Genomic DNA, 20,585 nt, shown 5'->3' with positions numbered 1-20,585 from the left:
TACTTGAATATTTAATTAAAGACATGGTGATCCACAGTATAATATCATCTAAAAGCTCAATCAGCCAGGTGTAGTAAAGGGAAGCCATCATTTCTGCCTTTAAAGGCACAAGACATTCTGGCTACTCACCCATCAGTACTACTGGATGGAGTACACTCTATCCATACAGTAAATTTTTTTCTTAGACAGGGACCATGCTTAATGGATAGAAGAACAGAGAAGCAAACAGAACTTGAGTCTTGCAGCTTGGAATGCTCAAACCGAGACATAGAAGAAGAAATATTAGAAATAGACTTTAATATTGCTCAAGACATTGTCTACTTTGAGTTTTGGCTTCTGTTGCATGCAATGATAAACTAATATGTCCTAGTATGCAAATCCTCTTATTATAGAAAATGATTACAGGAGACTCGTGAAATTTAAGAAGTAACCCAATCCAGTTTTCTATAGCCTATTTGGACTCAGGGATACTAAGTTTGTTTTTCTAGTGACAGGATCTGACTTCAGATTGGACTCCTAATTTTGTAGGCAAGGTTCCAGTGAAGACTATTTGGTGGTGCTTTGGTAATAATTTAAGTTTTTGATAAACATTCATTAATGTATGCATACATGAATGCATATGTACACTTACTAACATATTAGTGATTATTTTTTAAAATCAGGCACAGAACATCACCCCTCATATAACCTCTAATAGGTTAGCTCAGTATTAAACAAGATAAAATGTAAATAGCTTTACGATAAACCCATTTAAGTACTTAGGGAAATGAAAAGGTGGCAGAGGAGATCTACCGGGAATCAAAGAGCACTGTGTGAAGTATTTCAACTGAGCTAGAAAGATGAGAAGGAACTGGACATTAAAGTGTAAGGAAAGATGGTCCATTCAAGGAAACAGCTTGTATAAAGATTTTAAGAGAATGAGGTAGATTATTAAAGAGCTGTCAAGAATGTCAGTAGGGTGAAATTGAGTACCCTGAGTTGAGGTTGAGGTACAGACCAGGGCAGGATCATGTAGTCCCAAGAGGTCTTTTGAGTGACTGCTAACAAATCTGGGCATCTAGCTAAATGAGAATCCATTAAACACCCCCCCTTCCCTTTGTTGAGAGAGATGAGTGATGAGATTATGGATTTTTAACAGACCATTAGGGTTGCTTCATAAAAAATGAATTGAGAAGGTGAGAACCAGTAGATACAGGAAAACCATGGGAGAATATATTTATTCATACACATATCTAGCCAAATTGGGTAATTATGATAGGTTTGAAATGTATTTGGGTATAGGGTTTATTTCATCTTTATACAAGGTTGGTTAAAGAAGGAGGACAAAGCATACATAAGGGAAGAGCTTAGTCTTTGATGATTATTTATGGTATTTGTGAGCAAAGAGAGCATATGTTTATTCTGATACAACCCACATTGGCCTCACTGACTTGACCTTCTCCAGAATGCACAAGACAAGCAAGATTGAAATATAAATTCCTTTAGCAAACCAGATCCCCTACTATGGAAAGGGGTGGAAGTTAAACATTCAAAATAAGGTTAGGAAAGATTCCCTTATTTCCTGTAGACAAAAGTGCAACAGATCACACAGTGATAGGATTTGAAAATATATGCTACAGATTTTGACTTAAACTGATATGAGTTTAATGGAAAGAACTATTTAGGACTTCAAAGATATCTGACAAGTCTCCTTTAATTACTCACAATTATGTCTCTATGGCAATAACTTACACTCTGGTTCACGCTAATTTCTATAATAACCTTAATAGATTTTTATTATTTTTGCTTCAGTTTTAGAAAAACAAGTCTCAAAGCTGCTAAAGTCCCAGTAAGGTCCAGTAGGATCACAGCCAGCATTTGGAGGAAAGCACTGTTGAATCAAGCCATTCTGAGGCTGGCCTTACATCACTCTGTATAAACTTCCCATGTAACTTACTATTCAAATTCCTTTATTTCCAGAAGCAAAGGATACTCAGATATTCCAAGAAGTGAAATTCCCTCAGCCATCCTGCATCCTGAGATAATTCTTAAAACTTTTATTCTCTCGTGGTAGATTTATTGGTCCCAATTGTTTCATCTTTCATCTTAGACACCTTTCCATATAAATTTAAAAAATGATAATTAATGACTTAATTTATCCCCTTTAGATATTGTTAAGTTAAAATATAGTAATATTGTTCACCTTTCCCTCCCTCTCACCAACCCCTGCCCTGATCCCCTCCATTCCCTCTCAAATACATTATTTATATGTATGTGTATGCATATGTATAAATATATAAATACAACATGCTGAGCTCATTTGGAATTGCTTATATGTGTGCGGTTTCAGGGCTGGCCATTTGGTATTAGATAACCAACTAAGGTGGTCATCCCTGGAGAAGATTTCTCCTACTTTCAGCATTCCCTGGCTGGCTGAAGTTCTTTGCTCAGGTGTGGGACCCTGCAAGATTTACTCCTTCCATATTAGCATGTCCATTGTTGTATTTGTTCAAGTCTTGTTTAGGAAACCATATTGTTGAGGTATTGTTGAGGTATAGTGGGTGAAGTTTCCTTATCATTTCTAGGAGACACAATCACATCAGATTTCCTGTTCCTCCAGCTCTTACAGTCTCTCTCTCTCTCTCTCTCTCTCTCTCTCTCTCTCTCTCTCTCTCTCCCTCCCTCCCTCCCTCCCTCCCTTTCGCGCTCTCTCTCTCTCTCTCTCTCTCTCTCTCTCTCTCTCTCTCTCTCTCTCTCTCTCTCTTCCTCTCTCTCTCCTCTCAATGTTCCCTGAGATTTGGGTGCAGTATTGTAGATGGATCTACTGGGGACAGACATGCCATAATCAATTGTTCTCTACATTGTGAACAACAGTTGTGGTTTTCTCTAATTGGCTCTGTGTGAAGCTTCTCTGATGAGGATGAGAGCTACATTATCCATTGGCTGGAGGCCTTACTTCTTCACTTCTCTACAGATTACACAACCACATGATGTATCGTCTGGCTTCCCTCAGAGCAAACAAATGGTTTCCCAGGAACGTACCAAAGGAATACTGAAGACAGTTTTATACCCTCATCTTGGAAGTTATATACCAGCTCTCTTTCATTATCCTGCTAACAGCCAGTCAAGAATGGAGGCAGGTCTATGACCACAGGGTGAACTATAACCTTCAAACAGCTGCAGCACTGACTGACAAATGGACTGCAACTAAGAGCTAGAACTATTCAGTTGAGCCAACCTCAAGTTCTTGATCCCCATAAGTTATAGAATAAAGTAGGTTCTTTTAAACACATTGTTTTGTGGTGATGTCTTGGGCAACAATAGATAACTAATACAGCCACTTTTCTCAAGCCCCGAAGGCATAATACTGCTTCAGCAGTTTATAGTAATCACTTTGGAAACAATTATAAATATGTTTATCACCTTTACATTTCATAAACAGTTTTCTTCCTAATGCTTATTTTGCAGAAGAACCATTCTCATCCCTTCCCCAGCAGTAGTAAAATTCCCAGGGATTAACTTTTGCTGGTGTTCAGCAGAGTATGTCAGGAACTATGGTCTTAAGAGTCAGATAGATTGGGTTATTTTAACTGATGCAAATTTCCATACACAGATTGCTACAGGTACGGATTAATGAGAATTTTGCAAATGCACACTCCCCTTGACCAAAAGCATCTGAGAGGGAAGAGTCATAATTCATACTGGGGGCAGGACGGTTAGTGTCTCACATGCAGATGTTAGAATTCTCATGTAATTTGGGAACCCAATTAACATAAGCAATAAACCAAATCAACAGCAGGAACATAGTGATATTTTTTTGTGGACTAACTTGATTATTTCCTGATATAACTATTGATGGAGAACTTACTCTATAGACTAATTACTTGCCTACAGATCATCTTTCATAAAGTACCTGTTCAACTCCTAGACATGTTTAAATGTCTTTTTAAAATTATTGATTCATGAGATCATTGTATATTACATCTATAAGTACTTTATTCAGACTTATATCATTTCTTTCAACATGTACTGTTTTCTTCCACCTTATAATGGACTGTTTCTTAACAACTGGGGATTTTTATATTTGATGAAGTTTACTTTTTAATTTTTTATTTCTTTTGGAGTGAACATTTGTTGGGTCTCTTCTAAGCAACCTTTACCTAACTAAAGTTCAAATATATTCTTTGTTGACTTCAGTTGTATTTCACTCACACACACACACACACACACACACACACACACACACACACACACACACAAACATAAACACAGATTCACACACACATAAACATAAACACAGATACACACACACACACACACAAACACACACATGATCATCTAGGGTTCATTTTAATACTTCAGTAGGAAAATGTTGAGATCATTTCTACCCCATTTGCTGAATAGCTGTTCCGTTCCTGTTAAATAGAGAGTGTGCTTATTTATTTAATTACTTACTAAAACTCAAATGATCCAAACATGTGGGTCTATTTTTGGATACTTTCCCTGTGTTGCATGGATTTATTTGCTTACCTTAGGCAAATGCCACATGGCACTTACAGATGAGATTTATAGCAAGTCTAGAAATAAAAGTGCACAAACTTTCTGCATTTTTTAATCAAGATTTTAGTATTTCTATGTACTTTGTCTTCCCACTTAAGTTTGAGAAATAATTCAATGTATGCAAATATTGTTCAACTTTTACAAAGTTGCAATGTTCAGACAGTTTTTTCCATTTCATTCCACATTGGTTTTCCTTTATTGTCTCTCTATTTCTTTAAGATATGTACTCTTTTCCCATCTTTCATTCTTCCTAGAGTTTATTTATACTTATATTCTGCTTCTCTAAGGCTTTTGAATCTATGGATAAATTTTCTTAATTAAATTTGGTAAACTTGGACAATTATTTCCTCAAATATTTTTAAATTATTTGCTTTATTTTTGAGATTATGATTTTGAGATTATGATTTTGAGATTATGAGATTATCATTTCTTCCTTCCATTTTCTGCCTCCAAACCTTACCATTTATTCCTTCTTGCTTTCTTTCAAATCCATAGCCTCTTTTTTCATGTATGTAGAATATATATATTATTGTATATTTATATGTTATATAATATATTATATATAATATATGCATTTAAGTGCAACTTGCTCAGTTTCTATGGTGTTACTTATATATTTTTTTCAGAGATCACCATTTGTTATTGAATAACTGATTGGTGTGCTCTTCCCTGGGAAGAACCTTTTCTGCCATGTTGTCATGTTGTCTACATCCTCTTCTTTACAGGCCTTGCTTATGCATATACCACAGATCATTGGGGCTCATTTCTTTTCTCAGCTTTTTATCCATATTCATGAATTAGGATTCTCTCTCTTTCTCTCCCCCTCTCCCCTGGTCCCCCATGTGTGTGGCTGTGTATGTGTGTGTGTATATGTGTAGGTGTTCATTTTTGTGCACAAGTATGAGCATATATGAGTTCATGTTTGTGAGTATGGACACACTCACCTTACTTTTTGAGACAAAATTATTTATTGAGCCTGAAGATCACCAGGTATGCTACACTGGCTGGCCAGCAAGCCCCAGGTATTTTCCTGTCTCTGTCTGACCACCAGCTCAGTTCATGGATTATAGGGCTATGCCATCTGTAATCTAAAATTTTGCAAGGATGCTGGGGTTCTCAGTTCAGATCTTCCTGCTTGTGCAGCAAATATTTTAACAATTGAGCTCACTCCTAACCCCCAACCCCACTGGGATTATTTCGAAAATTTATCTTATTTAAGTTTTATAACTTCAAAATCATACAAGCAAGGAGAAGGGAGGGGGAATGGGAGAGGGGGAAAGGGAATAATACTTAAAATGTAAATACATAAACTATCTAATAAATATAAATAAAATACTTTTAAGAAAATAAAAGAAATAGTCTCCACTGTTTCTGAGGCGGCTTGTCTTTTCAATGTCTGAGTTTTCTTTTATATTCCTAAACTTGTCCATTTATTTTATTTTGTAAAACCTCTTATTAAGGGTACAGAGTTCTGCCACTTACATGCAAAACTTATAATCAAGTCAGGTAAAGAAATTTGGACTGCGGAAATATTGGAGAGAAAAACGAGATACTCCTGTAGGATGTCATTTCCCTTCCAGTGCAATAATCCCAGCAGGAGGAGGAGGGGGAGAGTAGGAGTGTGTCAGGAGCAGAGAGAAAACCTTTAGACAGGATCTCACTGTATAGCCCTGGCTAGCTCCAGACTCAGAGATCCAACTGCCTCTACCTCACAAGTGCTGGCTTAAAGGAGAGTGTCTTCACACACAGCCTCTGTCTTTTTAAAAAACAATGCGCAACTATGTGAGTACAGTTTAACTTTGAACTTATAGAAATCCTTCGACTTCTACCTCCAAAATCCTGGGATTAAAGGCATGAGCCACCATGATCTGCACAAACTCTGTTTTATCCTTGTCCCATGTGTCCTAGACTCCCGAAAACCCATTAGTGGCCAAAGACGACCTTGAACTGCGGATCTCCCTGTTTTTAAACTGAACCCAGAGTTTTGTTACTGCTAGGTAATAATTTCAGTCTCCCCAAACCTTTGTTCTTAAAGTGCTATATAGATTAATAATAGTTCCTCTCTAAAGGGATATTTTATTTTAAATCAGTATTTTTTATCCCTCTTTAAAACTCATTTATTAATTTGGGATTAAAATCAGTGCACTTTACCACTGAGCTGTAACCCCAAGCCTCTCTTATCCCAGTGCTGTTTTCTCCTAGGATCAAAGCTAAGTACTTTCCCATCGTTTTAATAATGTTTAAAGCAAGTCTTTGACAATTTTACCAAGACATTTCTTCTAATAACCCCCTATGATTTGCTTCCATATTCCATTCACCTTCCCCTGTGCTATTAACCTGGTATTTTCGCTTGCAGTTGCGAGGAAAAAAGCAATTCTCAATTACAGTAAATTCGCTGCCCTTGCTACATGCTCTGGCCGCTGCTGAAAAGAGAAAACGGAGGTAGGGGCAAAAAGGACCATGGGTAGAGGTCATGAACTACTAGAAGCCCAGCTTATGTTTCAAAACCAGGCTCTTTGACTTGTGTCAAGCCAATGAATCCTCAGTGCTTTGGAGAAGAAGAAAGGCTACTTCATAAACAGCAGAGTTTGGATTCTTAGAGGCTATGCAGGCCAAGAATACAGCCCTGCACTTCTTCACCATATATACATTGCTTCAGTTCTCATTGTCTTACTCTTCCTGATAATGGAAGAGTGCTCACAATAAGATGTCCTTCATTGAGGCTCGGATGAAAATGTCACAGAGGGGTGCACTGAAGCTCTCGGAAGGGGCGGCACAGGTCTTCCTGGTTGCTGCCGCTGCAGAGAGCCCGTGGGCAGCACCCCACAAGCGAACTTGAGCCACGGGACAACAGGTAAGACCAACTTTTCTGCTGCAAGAAAGCTGCCTGGTGAGCTTGGGACACACGGAAGCAGAATTCCTCTAGGACCGGGTACGTTCTGTGTTTACCGGAGGTCCCACACCAGCAGATCCCGGCCCGCAGCAGCTCTCTGCTCCCAGACCCCGTGAGAGAGAGACCCAACCGCCTGGTCAGGTGGGCACTCCTGAGGCTGCAGAGCGGAAGAGACCACCAACACTGCTCACCCCTGCCCACATCCCTGGCCCAAGTGGAAACTGTATAAGGCCTCTGGGCTCCCGTGGGGGAGGGCCCAGGAGCGGCAGGACCCCTGCCTGAGACACCGCCAGAATCTAGAGAAAACAGACCAGATAAACAGTTCTCTGCACCCAAATCCCGTGGGAGGGAGAGCTAAACCTTCAGAGAGGCAGACAAGCCTGGGAAACCAGAAGAGACTGCTCTCTGCACAAACATCTCAGACGCCAGAGGAAAAAGCCAAAGACCATCTGGAACCCTGGTGCACTGAAGCTCCCGGAAGGGGCGGCACAGGTCTTCCTGGTTGCTGCCACTGCAGAGAGCCCGTGGGCAGCACCCCACGAGCGAACTTGAGCCTCGGGACCACAGGTAAGACCAACTTTTCTGCTGCAAGAAAGCTGCCTGGTGAACTCAAGACACAGGCCCACAGGAACAGCTGAAGACCTGTAGAGAGGAAAAACTACACGCCCGAGAGCAGAACACTCTGTCCCCATAACTGACTGAAAAAGAGGAAAATAGGTGTACAGCACTCCTGACACACAGGCTTATAGGACAGTCTAGCCACTGTCAGAAATAGCAGAACAAAGTAACACTAGAGATAATCTGATGGCGAGAGGCAAGCGCAGGAACCCAAGCAACAGAAACCAAGACTACATGGCACCATCGGAGCCCAATTCTCCCATCAAAACAAACATGGAATATCCAAACACACCAGAAAAGCAAGATCTAGTTTCAAAATCATTTTTGATCATGATGCTGGAGGACTTCAAGAAAGACGTGAAGAACTCCCTTAGAGAACAAGTAGAAGCCTACAGAGAGGAATTGCAAAAATGCCTGAAAGAATTCCAGGAAAACATAAATAAACAAGTAGAAGCCCATAGAGAGGAGACACAAAATCCCTGAAAGAATTCCAGGAAAACACAATCAAACAGTTGAAGGAATTAAAAATGGAAATAGAAGCAATCAAGAAAGAACACATGGAAACAACCCTGGATATAGAAAACCAAAAGAAGAGACAAGGAGCTGTAGATACAAGCTTCACCAACAGAATACAAGAGATGGAAGAGAGAATCTCAGGAGCAGAAGATTCCATAGAAATCATTGACTCAACTGTCAAAGATAATGTAAAGCAGAAAAAGTTACTGGTCCAAAACATACAGGAAATCCAAGAGTCAATGAGAAGATCAAACCTAAGGATAATAGTTATAGAAGAGAGTGAAGACTCCCAGCTCAAAGGACCAGTAAATATCTTCAACAAAATCATAGAAGAAAACTTCCCTAACCTAAAAAAGGAGATACCCATAGACATACAAGAAGCCTACAGAACTCCAAATAGATTGGACCAGAAAAGAAACACCTCCCGTCACATAATTGTCAAAACACCAAATGCACAAAATAAAGAAAGAATATTAAAAGCAGTAAGGGAAAAAGGTCAAGTACATATAAAGGCAGAAATATCCGAATCACACCAGACTTCTCGCCAGAAACTATGAAGGCCAGAAGATCCTGGAATGAGGTCATACAGACCTGAAGAGAACACAAATGCCAGCCCACGTTACTGTATTCAGCAAAACTCTCAATTAACATTGATGGAGAAACCAAGATATTCCATGACAAAACCAAATTTACACAATATCTTTCTACAAATCCAGCACTACAAAGGATAATAAATGGTAAAGCCCAACATAAGGAGGCAAGCTATACCCTAGAAGAAGCAAGAAACTAATTGACCTGGCAACAAAACAAAGAGAATGAAAGCACACAAACATAACCTCACATCCAAATATGAGTATAACGGGAAGCAATAATCACTATTCCTTAATATCTCTCAATATCAATGGCCTCAACTCCCCAATAAAAAGACATAGATTAACAAACTGGATACACAACGAGGACCCTGCATTCTGCTGCCTACAGGAAACACACCTCAGAGACAAAGACAGACACTACCTCAGAGTGAAAGGCTGGAAAACAACTTTCCAAGCAAATGGTCAGAAGAAGCAAGCTGGAGTAGCCATTCTAATATCAAATAAAATCAATTTCCAACTAAAAGTCATCAAAAAAGATAAGGAAGGACACTTCATATTCATCAAAGGAAAAATACACCAAGATGAACTCTCAATCCTAAATATCTATGCCCCAAATACAAGGGCACCTACATACGTAAAAGAAACCTGACTGAAGCTCAAAACACACATTGCACCTCACACAATAATAGTGGGAGATTTCAACACCCCACTCTCATCAATGGACAGATCATGGAAACAGAAATTAAACAGTGATGTCGACAGACTAAGAGAAGTCATGAGCCAAATGGACTTAACGGATATTTATAGAACATTCTATCCTAAAGCAAAAGGATATACCTTCTTCTCAGCTCCTCATGGTACTTTCTCCAAAATTGACCATATAATTGGTCAAAAAACGGGCCTCAACAGGTACAGAAAGATAGAAATAATCCCATGCGTGCTATCGGACCACCACGGCCTAAAACTGGTCCTCAATAACAATAAGGGAAGAATGCCCACATATACATGGAAATTGAACAATGCTCTACTCAATGATAACCTGGTCAAGGAAGAAATAAAGAAAGAAATTAAAAACTTTTTAGAATTTGATGAAAATGAAGGTACAACATACCCAAACTTATGGGACACAATGAAAGCTGTGCTAAGAGGAAAACTCATAGCGCTGAGTGCCTGCAGAAAGAAACAGGAAAGAGCATATGTCAGCAGCTTGACAGCACACCTAAAAGCTCTAGAACAAAAAGAAGCAAATACACCCAGGAGGAGTAGAAGGCAGGAAATAATCAAACTCAGAGCTGAAATCAACCAAGTAGAAACAAAAAGGACCATAGAAAGAATCAACAGAACCAAAAGTTGGTTCTTTGAGAAAATCAACAAGATAGATAAACCCTTAGCCAGACTAACGAGAGGACACAGAGAGTGCGTCCAAATCAACAAAATCAGAAATGAAAAGGGAGACATAACTACAGATTCAGAGGAAATTCAAAAAATCATCAGATCTTACTATAAAAACCTATATTCAACAAAACTTGAAAATCTTCAGGAAATGGACAATTTCCTAGACAGATACCAGGTATGGAAGTTAAATCAGGAACAGATAAACCAGTTAAACAACCCCATAACTCCTAAGGAAATAGAAGCAGTCATTAAAGGTCTCCCAACCAAAAAGAGCCCAGGTCCAGACGGGTTTAGTGCAGAATTCTATCAAACCTTCATAGAAGACCTCATACCAATATTATCCAAACTATTCCACAAAATTGAAACAGATGGAGCCCTACCGAATTCCTTCTACGAAGCCACAATTACTCTTATACCTAAACCACACAAAGACACAACAAAGAAAGAGAACTTCAGACCAATTTCCCTTATGAATATCGATGCAAAAATACTCAATAAAATTCTGGCAAACCGAATTCAAGAGCACATCAAAACAATCATCCACCATGATCAAGTAGGCTTCATCCCAGGCATGCAGGGATGGTTTAATATACGGAAAACCATCAACGTGATCCATTATATAAACAAACTGAAAGAACAGAACCACATGATCATTTCATTAGATGCTGAGAAAGCATTTGACAAAATTCAACACCCCTTCATGATAAAAGTCCTGGAAAGAATAGGAATTCAAGGCCCATACTTAAACATAGTAAAAAGCCATATACAGCAAACCAGTTGCTAACATTAAACTAAATGGAGAGAAACTTGAAGCAATCCCACTAAAATCAGGGACTAGACAAGGCTGCCCACTCTCTCCCTACTTATTCAATATAGTTCTTGAAGTTCTAGCCAGAGCAATGAGACAACAAAAGGAGATCAAGGGGATACAGATCAGAAAAGAAGAAGTCAAAATATCACTATTTGCAGATGACATGATAGTATATTTAAGTGATCCCAAAAGTTCCACCAGAGAACTACTAAAGCTGATAAACAACTTCAGCAAAGTGGCTGGGTATAAAATTAATTCAAATAGATCAGTAGCCTTCCTCTACACAAAACAGAAACAAGCCGAGAAAGAAATTAGGGAAACGACACCCTTCATAATAGACCCAAATAATATAAAGTACCTCGGTGTGCCTTTAACCAAGCAAGTAAAAGATCTGTACAATAAGAACTTCAAGACTCTGAAGAAAGTAATTGAAGAAGACCTCAGAAGATGGAAAGATCTCCCATGCTCATGGATTGGCAGGATTAATATAGTAAAAATGGTCATTTTACCAAAAGCAATCTACAGATTCAATGCAATCCCCATCAAAATACCAATCCAATTCTTCAAAGAGTTAGACAGAACAATTTGCAAATTCATCTGGAATAACAAAAAACCCAGGATAGCTAAAGCTATCCTCAACAATAAAAGGACTTCAGGGGGAATCACTATCCCTGAACTCAAGCAGTATTACAGCGCAATAGTGATTAAAAACTGCATGGTATTGGTACAGAGACAGACAGATAGACCAATGGAATAGAATTGAAGACCCAGAAATGAACCCACACACCTATGGTCACTTGATTTTTGACAAAGGAGCCAAAACCATCAAATGGAAAAAAGATAGCATTTTCAGCAAATAGTGCTGGTTCAACGGGAGGGCAACATGTAGAAGAATGCAGATCGATCCATCCTTATCACCCTGTACAAAGCTTAAGTCCAAGTGGATCAAGGACCTCCACATCAAACCAGATACACTCAAACTAATAGAATAAAAACTAGGGAAGCATCTGGAACACATGGGCACTGGAAAAAATTTCCTGAACAAAACACCAATGGCTTATGCTCTAAGATCAAGAATCGACAAATGGCATCTCATAAAACTGCAAAGCTTCTGTAAGGCAAAGGACACTGTGGTTAGGACAAAACGGCAACCAACAGATTGGGAAAAGATCTTTACCAATCCTACAACAGATAGAGGCCTTATATCCAAAATATACAAAGAACTCAAGAAGTTAGATCGCAGGGAAACAAATAACCCTATTAAAAATGGGGTTCAGAGCTAAACAAAGAATTGACAGCTGAGGAATGCCGAATGGCTGAGAAACACCTAAAGAAATGTTCAACATCTTTAGTCATAAGGGAAATACAAATCAAAACAACCCTGAGATTTCACCTCACACCAGTGAGAATGGCTAAGATCAAAAACTCAGGTGACAGCAGATGCTGGCGAGGATGTGGAGAAAGAGGAAAACTCCTCCATTGTTGGTTGGATTGCAGACTGGTAAAACCATTCTGGAAATCAGTCTGGAGGTTCCTCAGAAAATTGGACATTGAACTGCCTGAGGATCCAGCTATACCTCTCTTGGGCATATACCCAAAAGATGCCTCAACATATAAAAGAGACACGTGCTCCACTATGTTCATCGCAGACTTATTTATAATAGCCAGAAACTGGAAAGAACCCAGATGCCCTTCAACAGAGGAATGGATACAGAAAATGTGGTACATCTACACAATGGAATATTACTCAGCTATCAAAAACAACGAGTTTATGAAATTCGTAGGCAAATGGTTGGAACTGGAAAATATCATCCTGAGTGAGCTAACCCAATCACAGAAAGACATACATGGTATGCACTCATTGATAAGTGGCTATTAGCCCAAATGCTTGAATTACCCTAGATCCCTAGAACAAACGAAACTCAAGACGGATGATCAAAATGTGAAAGCTTCACTCCTTCTTTAAATGAGGAAAAAGAATACCCTTGGCAGGGAAGGGAGAGGCAAAGATTAAAACAGAGACGGAAGGAACACCCATTCAGAGCCTGCCCCACATGTGGCCCATACATATACAGCCACCCAATTAGACAAGATGGATGAAGCAAAGAAGTGCAGACCGACAGGAGCCGGATGTAGATCGCTCCTGAGAGACACAGCCAGAATACAGCAAATACAGAGGCGAATGCCAGCAGCAAACCACTGAACTGAGAGTAGGTACCCTGTTGAAGGAATCAGAGAAAGAACTGGAAGAGCTTGAAGGGGCTCGAGACCCCAAAAGTACAACAATGCCAAGCAACCAGAGCTTCCAGGGACTAAGCCACTACCTAAAGACTATACATTGACTGACCCTGGACTCTGACCCCATAGGTAGCAAAGAAATATCCTAGTAAGAGCACCAGTGGAAGGGGAAGCCCTGGGTCCTGCTAAGACTGAACCCCCAGTGAACTAGACTATGGGGGGAGGGCGGCAATGGGGGGAGGGTTGGGAGGGGAACACCCATAAGGAAGGGGGGGGGAGGGGGATGTTTGCCCGGAAACCGGGAAAGGGAATAACACTCGAAATGTATATAAGAAATACTCAAGTTAATAAAAAAAAAAAAAGAAATACTCAAGTTAATAAAAAAAAAATTAACACCCGCGGATCCCGGCCTGCAGCAGCTCTCTGCTCCCAGACCCGTTGAGAGAGAGACCCAACCGCCTGGTCAGGTGGGCACTCCTGAGGCTGCAGAGCGGAAGAGACCACCAACACTGCTCACCCCTGCCCACATCCCTGGCCCAAGAGGAAACTGTATAAGGCCTCTGGGCTCCCATGGGGGAGGACCCAGGAGCGGCAGGACCCCTGCCAGAGACACCGCCGGACCCTGAAGGAAACAGACCGGATAAACAGTTCTCTGCACCCAAATCCCGTGGGAGGGAGAGCTAAACCTTCAGAGAGGCAGACAAGCCTGGGAAACCAGAAGAGACTGCTCCCTGCACACACATCTCGGACGCCAGAGGAAAAAGCCAAAGACCATCTGGAACCCTGGTGCACTGAAGCTCCCGGAAGGGGCGGCACAGGTCTTCCTGGTTGCTGCCGCTGCAGAGAGCCCGTGGGCAGCACCCCACGAGCAAACCTGAGCCACGGGACCACAGGTAAGACCAAATTTTCTGCTGCAAGAAAGCTGCCTGGTGAACTCAAGACACAGGCCCACAGGAACAGCTGAAGACCTGTAGAGAGGAAAAACTACACGCCCGAAAGCAGAACACTCTGTCCCCATAACTGACTGAAAGAGAGGAAAACAGGTCTACAGCACTCCTGACACACAGGCTTATAGGACAGTCTAGCCACTGTCAGAAATAGCAGAACAAAGTAACACTAGAGATAATCTGATGGCGAGAGGCAAGCGCAGGAACCCAAGCAACAGAAACCAAGACTACATGCCATCATCGGAGCCCAATTCTCCCACCAAAACAAACATGGAATATCCAAACACACCAGAAAAGCAAGATCTAGTTTCAAAATCATATTCGATCATGATGCTGGAGGACTTCAAGAAAGACATGAACACACTTAGGGAAGCACAGGAAAACATTAATAAACAAGTAAAAGCCTACAGAGAGGAATCGCAAAAATCCCTGAGAGAATTCCAGGAAAACACAATCAAACAGTTGAAGGAACTAAAAATGGAAATAGAAGCAATCAAGAAAGAACACATGGAAACAACCCTGGATATAGAAAACCAAAATAAGAGACAAGGAGCTGTAGATACAAGCTTCACCAACAGAATACAAGAGATGGAAGAGAGAATCTCAGGAGCAGAAGATTCCATAGAAATCATTGACTCAACTGTCAAAGATAATGTAAAGCGGAAAAAGCTACTGGTCCAAAACATACAGGAAATCCAGGACTCAATGAGAAGATCAAACCTAAGGATAATAGGTATAGAAGAGAGTGAAGACTCCCAGCTCAAAGGACCAGTAAATATCTTCAACAAAATCATAGAAGAAAACTTCCCTAACCTAAAAAAAGAGATACCCATAGACATACAAGAAGCCTACAGAACTCCAAATAGATTGGACCAGAAAAGAAACACCTCCCGTCACATAATTGTCAAAACACCAAACGCACAAAATAAAGAAAGAATATTAAAAGCAGTAAGGGAAAAAGGTCAAGTAACATATAAAGGCAGACCTATCAGAATCACACCAGACTTCTCGCCAGAAACCATGAAGGCCAGAAGATCCTGGACTGATGTTATACAGACCTGAAGAGAACACAAATGCCAGCCCACGTTACTGTATCCAGCAAAACTCTCAATTAACATTGATGGAGAAACCAAGATATTCCATGACAAAACCAAATTTACACAATATCTTTCTACAAATCCAGCACTACAAAGGATAATAAATGGTAAAGCCCAACATAAGGAGGCAAGCTATACCCTAGAAGAAGCAAGAAACTAATCGTCCTGGCAACAAAACAAAGAGAATGAAAGCACACAAACATAACCTCACATCCAAATATGAATATAACGGGAAGCAATAATCACTATTCCTTAATATCTCTCAATATCAATGGCCTCAACTCCCCAATAAAAAGACATAGATTAACAAACTGGATACGCAATGAGGACCCTGCATTCTGCTGCCTACAGGAAACACACCTCAGAGACAAAGACAGACACTACCTCAGACTGAAAGGCTGGAAAACAACTTTCCAAGCAAATGGTCAGAAGAAGCAAGCTGGAGTAGCCATTCTAATATCAAATAAAATCAATTTCCAACTAAAAGTCATCAAAAAAGATAAGGAAGGACACTTCATATTCATCAAAGGAAAAATACACCAAGATGAACTCTCAATCCTAAATATCTATGCCCCAAATACAAGGGCACCTACATACGTAAAAGAAACCTTACTAAAGCTCAAAACACACATTGCACCTCACACAATAATAGTGGGAGATTTCAACACCCCACTCTCATCAATGGACAGATCATGGAAACAGAAATTAAACAGTGATGTCGACAGACTAAGAGAAGTCATGAGCCAAATGGACTTAACGGATATTTATAGAACATTCTATCCTAAAGCAAAAGGATATACCTTCTTCTCAGCTCCTCATGGTACTTTCTCCAAAATTGACCATATAATTGGTCAAAAAACGGGCCTCAACAGGTACAGAAAGATAGAAATAATCCCATGCGTGCTATCGGACCACCACGGCCTAAAACTGGTCTTCAATAACAATAAGGGAAGAATGCCCACATATACGTGGAAATTGAACAATGCTCTACTCAATGATAACCTGGTCAAGGAAGAAATAAAGAAAGAAATTAAAAACTTTTTAGAATTTAATGAAAATGAAGATACAACATACTCAAACTCATGGGACACAATGAAAGCTGTGCTAAGAGGAAAACTCATAGCGCTGAGTGCCTGCAGAAAGAAACAGGAAAGAGCATATGTCAGCAGCTTGACAGCACACCTAAAAGCTCTAGAACAAAAAGAAGCAAATACACCCAGGAGGAGTAGAAGGCAGGAAATAATCAAACTCAGAGCTGAAATCAACCAAGTAGAAACAAAAAGGACCATAGAAAGAATCAACAGAACCAAAAGTTGGTTCTTTGAGAAAATCAACAAGATAGATAAACCCTTAGCCAGACTAACGAGAGGACACAGAGAGTGTGTCCAAATTAACAAAATCAGAAATGAAAAGGTAGACATAACTACAGATTCGGAGGAAATTCAAAAAATCATCAGATCTTATTATAAAAACCTATATTCAACAAAATTTGAAAATCTTCAGGAAATGGACAATTTCCTAGACAGATACCAGGTATGGAAGTTAAATCAGGAACAGATAAACCAGTTAAACAACCCCATAACTCCTAAGGAAATAGAAGCAGTCATTGGTTCTTTTTTTTTTTTTTTTTTTTTCGGAGCTGGGGACCGAACCCAGGGCCTTACGCTTCCGAGGTAAGCGCTCTACCACTGAGCTAAATCCCCAGCCCCAGAAGCAGTCATTAAAGGTCTCCCAACCAAAAAGAGCCCAGGTCCAGACGGGTTTAGTGCAGAATTCTATCAAACCTTCATAGAAGACCTCATACCAATATTATCCAAACTATTCCACAAAATTGAAACAGATGGAGCCCTACCGAATTCCTTCTACGAAGCCACAATTACTCTTATACCTAAACCACACAAAGACACAACAAAGAAGGAGAACTTCAGACCAATTTCCTTTATGAATATCGACGCAAAAATACTCAATAAAATTCTGGCAAACCGAATTCAAGAGCACATCAAAACAATCATCCACCATGATCAAGTAGGCTTCATCCCAGGCATGCAGGGATGGTTTAATATACGGAAAACCATCAACGTGATCCATTATATAAACAAACTGAAAGAACAGAACCACATGATCATTTCATTAGATGCTGAGAAAGCATTTGACAAAATTCAACACCCCTTCATGATAAAAGTCCTGGAAAGAATAGGAATTCAAGGCCCATACCTAAACATAGTAAAAGCCATATACAGCAAACCAGTTGCTAATATTAAACTAAATGGAGAGAAACTTGAAGCAATCCCACTAAAATCAGGGACTAGACAAGGCTGCCCACTCTCTCCCTACTTATTCAATATAGTTCTTGAAGTTCTAGCCAGAGCAATCAGACAACAAAAGGAGATCAAAGGGATACAGATCGGAAAAGAAGAGGTCAAAATATCACTATTTGCAGATGACATGATAGTATATTTAAGTGATCCCAAAAGTTCCACCAGAGAACTACTAAAGCTGATAAACAACTTCAGCAAAGTGGCTGGGTATAAAATTAACTCAAATAAATCAGTTGCCTTCCTCTATACAAAAGAGAAACAAGCCGAGAAAGAAATTAGGGAAACGACACCCTTCATAATAGACCCAAATAATATAAAGTACCTCGGTGTGACTTTAATCAAGCAAGTAAAAGATCTGTACAATAAGAACTTCAAGACACTGAGGAAAGAAATTGAAGAAGACCTCAGAAGATGGAAAGATCTCCCATGCTCATGGATTGGCAGGATTAATATAGTAAAAATGGCCATTTTACCAAAAGCAATCTACAGATTCAATGCAATCCCCATCAAAATACCAATCCAATTCTTCAAAGAGTTAGACAGAACAATTTGCAAATTCATCTGGAATAACAAAAAACCCAGGATAGCTAAAGCTATCCTCAACAATAAAAGGACTTCAGGGGGAATCACTATCCCTGAACTCAAGCAGTATTACAGAGCAATAGTGATAAAAACTGCATGGTATTGGTACAGAGACAGACAGATAGACCAATGGAATAGAATTGAAGACCCAGAAATGAACCCACACACCTATGGTCACTTGATTTTTGACAAAGGAGCCAAAACATCCAATGGAAAAAAGATAGCATTTTCAGCAAATGGTGCTGGTTCAACTGGAGGACAACATGTAGAAGAATGCAGATCGATCCATGCTTATCACCCTGTACAAAGCTTAAGTCCAAGTGGATCAAGGACCTCCACATCAAACCAGACACACTCAAACTAATAGAAGAAAAACTAGGGAAGCATCTGGAACACATGGGCACTGGAAAAAATTTCCTGAACAAAACACCAATGGCTTATGCTCTAAGATCAAGAATCGACAAATGGCATCTCATAAAACTGCAAAGCTTCTGTAAGGCAAAGGACACTGTGGTTAGGACAAAACGGCAACCAACAGATTGGGAAAAGATCTTTACCAATCCTACAACAGATAGAGGCCTTATATCCAAAATATACAAAGAACTCAAGAAGTTAGACCGCAGGGAAACAAATAACCCTATTAAAAAATGGGGTTCAGAGCTAAACAAAGAATTCACAGCTGAGGAATGCCGAATGGCTGAGAAACACCTAAAGAAATGTTCAACATCTTTAGTCATAAGGGAAATACAAATCAAAACAACCCTGAGATTTCACCTCACACCAGTGCAATTGGCTAAGATCAAAAACTCAGGCGACAGCAGATGCTGGCGAGGATGTGGAGAAAGAGGAACACTCCTCCATTGTTGGTGGGATTGCAGACTGGTAAAACCATTCTGGAAATCAGTCTGGAGGTTCCTCAGAAAATTGGACATTGAACTGCCTGAGGATCCAGCTATACCTCTCTTGGGCATATACCCAAAAGATGCCTCAACATATAAAAGAGACACGTGCTCCACTATGTTCATCGCAGCCTTATTTATAATAGCCAGAAAATGGAAAGAACCCAGATGCCCTTCCTCAGAGGAATGGATACAGAAAATGTGGTACATCTACCCAATGGAATATTACTCAGCTATCAAAAACAACGAGTTTATGAAATTCGTAGGCAAATGGTTGGAACTGGAAAATATCATCCTGAGTGAGCTAACCCAATCACAGAAAGACATACATGGTATGCACTCATTGATAAGTGGCTATTAGCCCAAATGCTTGAATTACCCTAGATCCCTAGAACAAACGAAACTCAAGATGGATGATCAAAATGTGAATGCTTCACTCCTTCTTTAAATGAGGAAAAAGAGTACCCTTGGCAGGGAAGGGAGAGGCAAAGATTAAAACAGAGACTGAAGGAACACCCATTCAGAGCCTGCCCCACATGTGGCCCATACATATACAGCCACCCAATTAGACAAGATGGATGAAGCAAAGAAGTGCAGACCGACAGGAGCCGGATGTAGATCGCTCCTGAGAGACACAGCCAGAATACAGCAAATACAGAGGCGAATGCCAGCAGCAAACCACTGAACTGAGAATAGGTCCCCTGTTGAAGGAATCAGAGAAAGAACTGGAAGAGCTTGAAGGGGCTCGAGACCCCAAAAGTACAACAATGTCAAGCAACCAGAGCTTCCAGGGACTAAGCCACTACCTAAAGACTATACATGGACTGACCCTGGTCTCAGACCCCATAGGTAGCAATGAATATCGTAGTAAGAGCACCAGTGTAAAGGGAAGCCCTGGGTCCTGCTAAGACTGAACCCCCAGTGAACTAGACTATGGGGGGAGGGCGGCAATGGGGGGAGGGTTGGGAGGGGAACACCCATAAGGAAGGGGAGGGGGGAGGGGGATGTTTGCCCGGAAACCGGGAAAGGGAATAACATTCGAAATGTATATAAGAAATACTCAAGTTAATAAAAAAAATAAAAAGAAAAAAAAGAAAAATAAAAAAATAAAAATAAAGGTCTAAACTGGTAAAAAAAAA

At 40.1% G+C, this 20,585-nt stretch overlaps 1 pseudogene; it reads right to left on the bottom strand.

Annotated features, from left to right (window-relative positions):
- The window catches only part of Tox4-ps1 (TOX high mobility group box family member 4, pseudogene 1), a 191,528-nt pseudogene that overhangs the window by 169,123 nt on the left and 1,820 nt on the right, over positions 1-20,585 (bottom strand).

Source organism: Rattus norvegicus, chromosome 7 (assembly GCF_021556685.1).
Source record: "Rattus norvegicus strain SHRSP/BbbUtx chromosome 7, alternate assembly SHRSP_T2T, whole genome shotgun sequence".
Lineage (NCBI taxonomy): Eukaryota > Metazoa > Chordata > Mammalia > Rodentia > Muridae > Rattus > Rattus norvegicus.
Note: the sequence above shows the minus strand (reverse complement) of the source record. Positions and strands in the feature narration are given on the sequence as shown.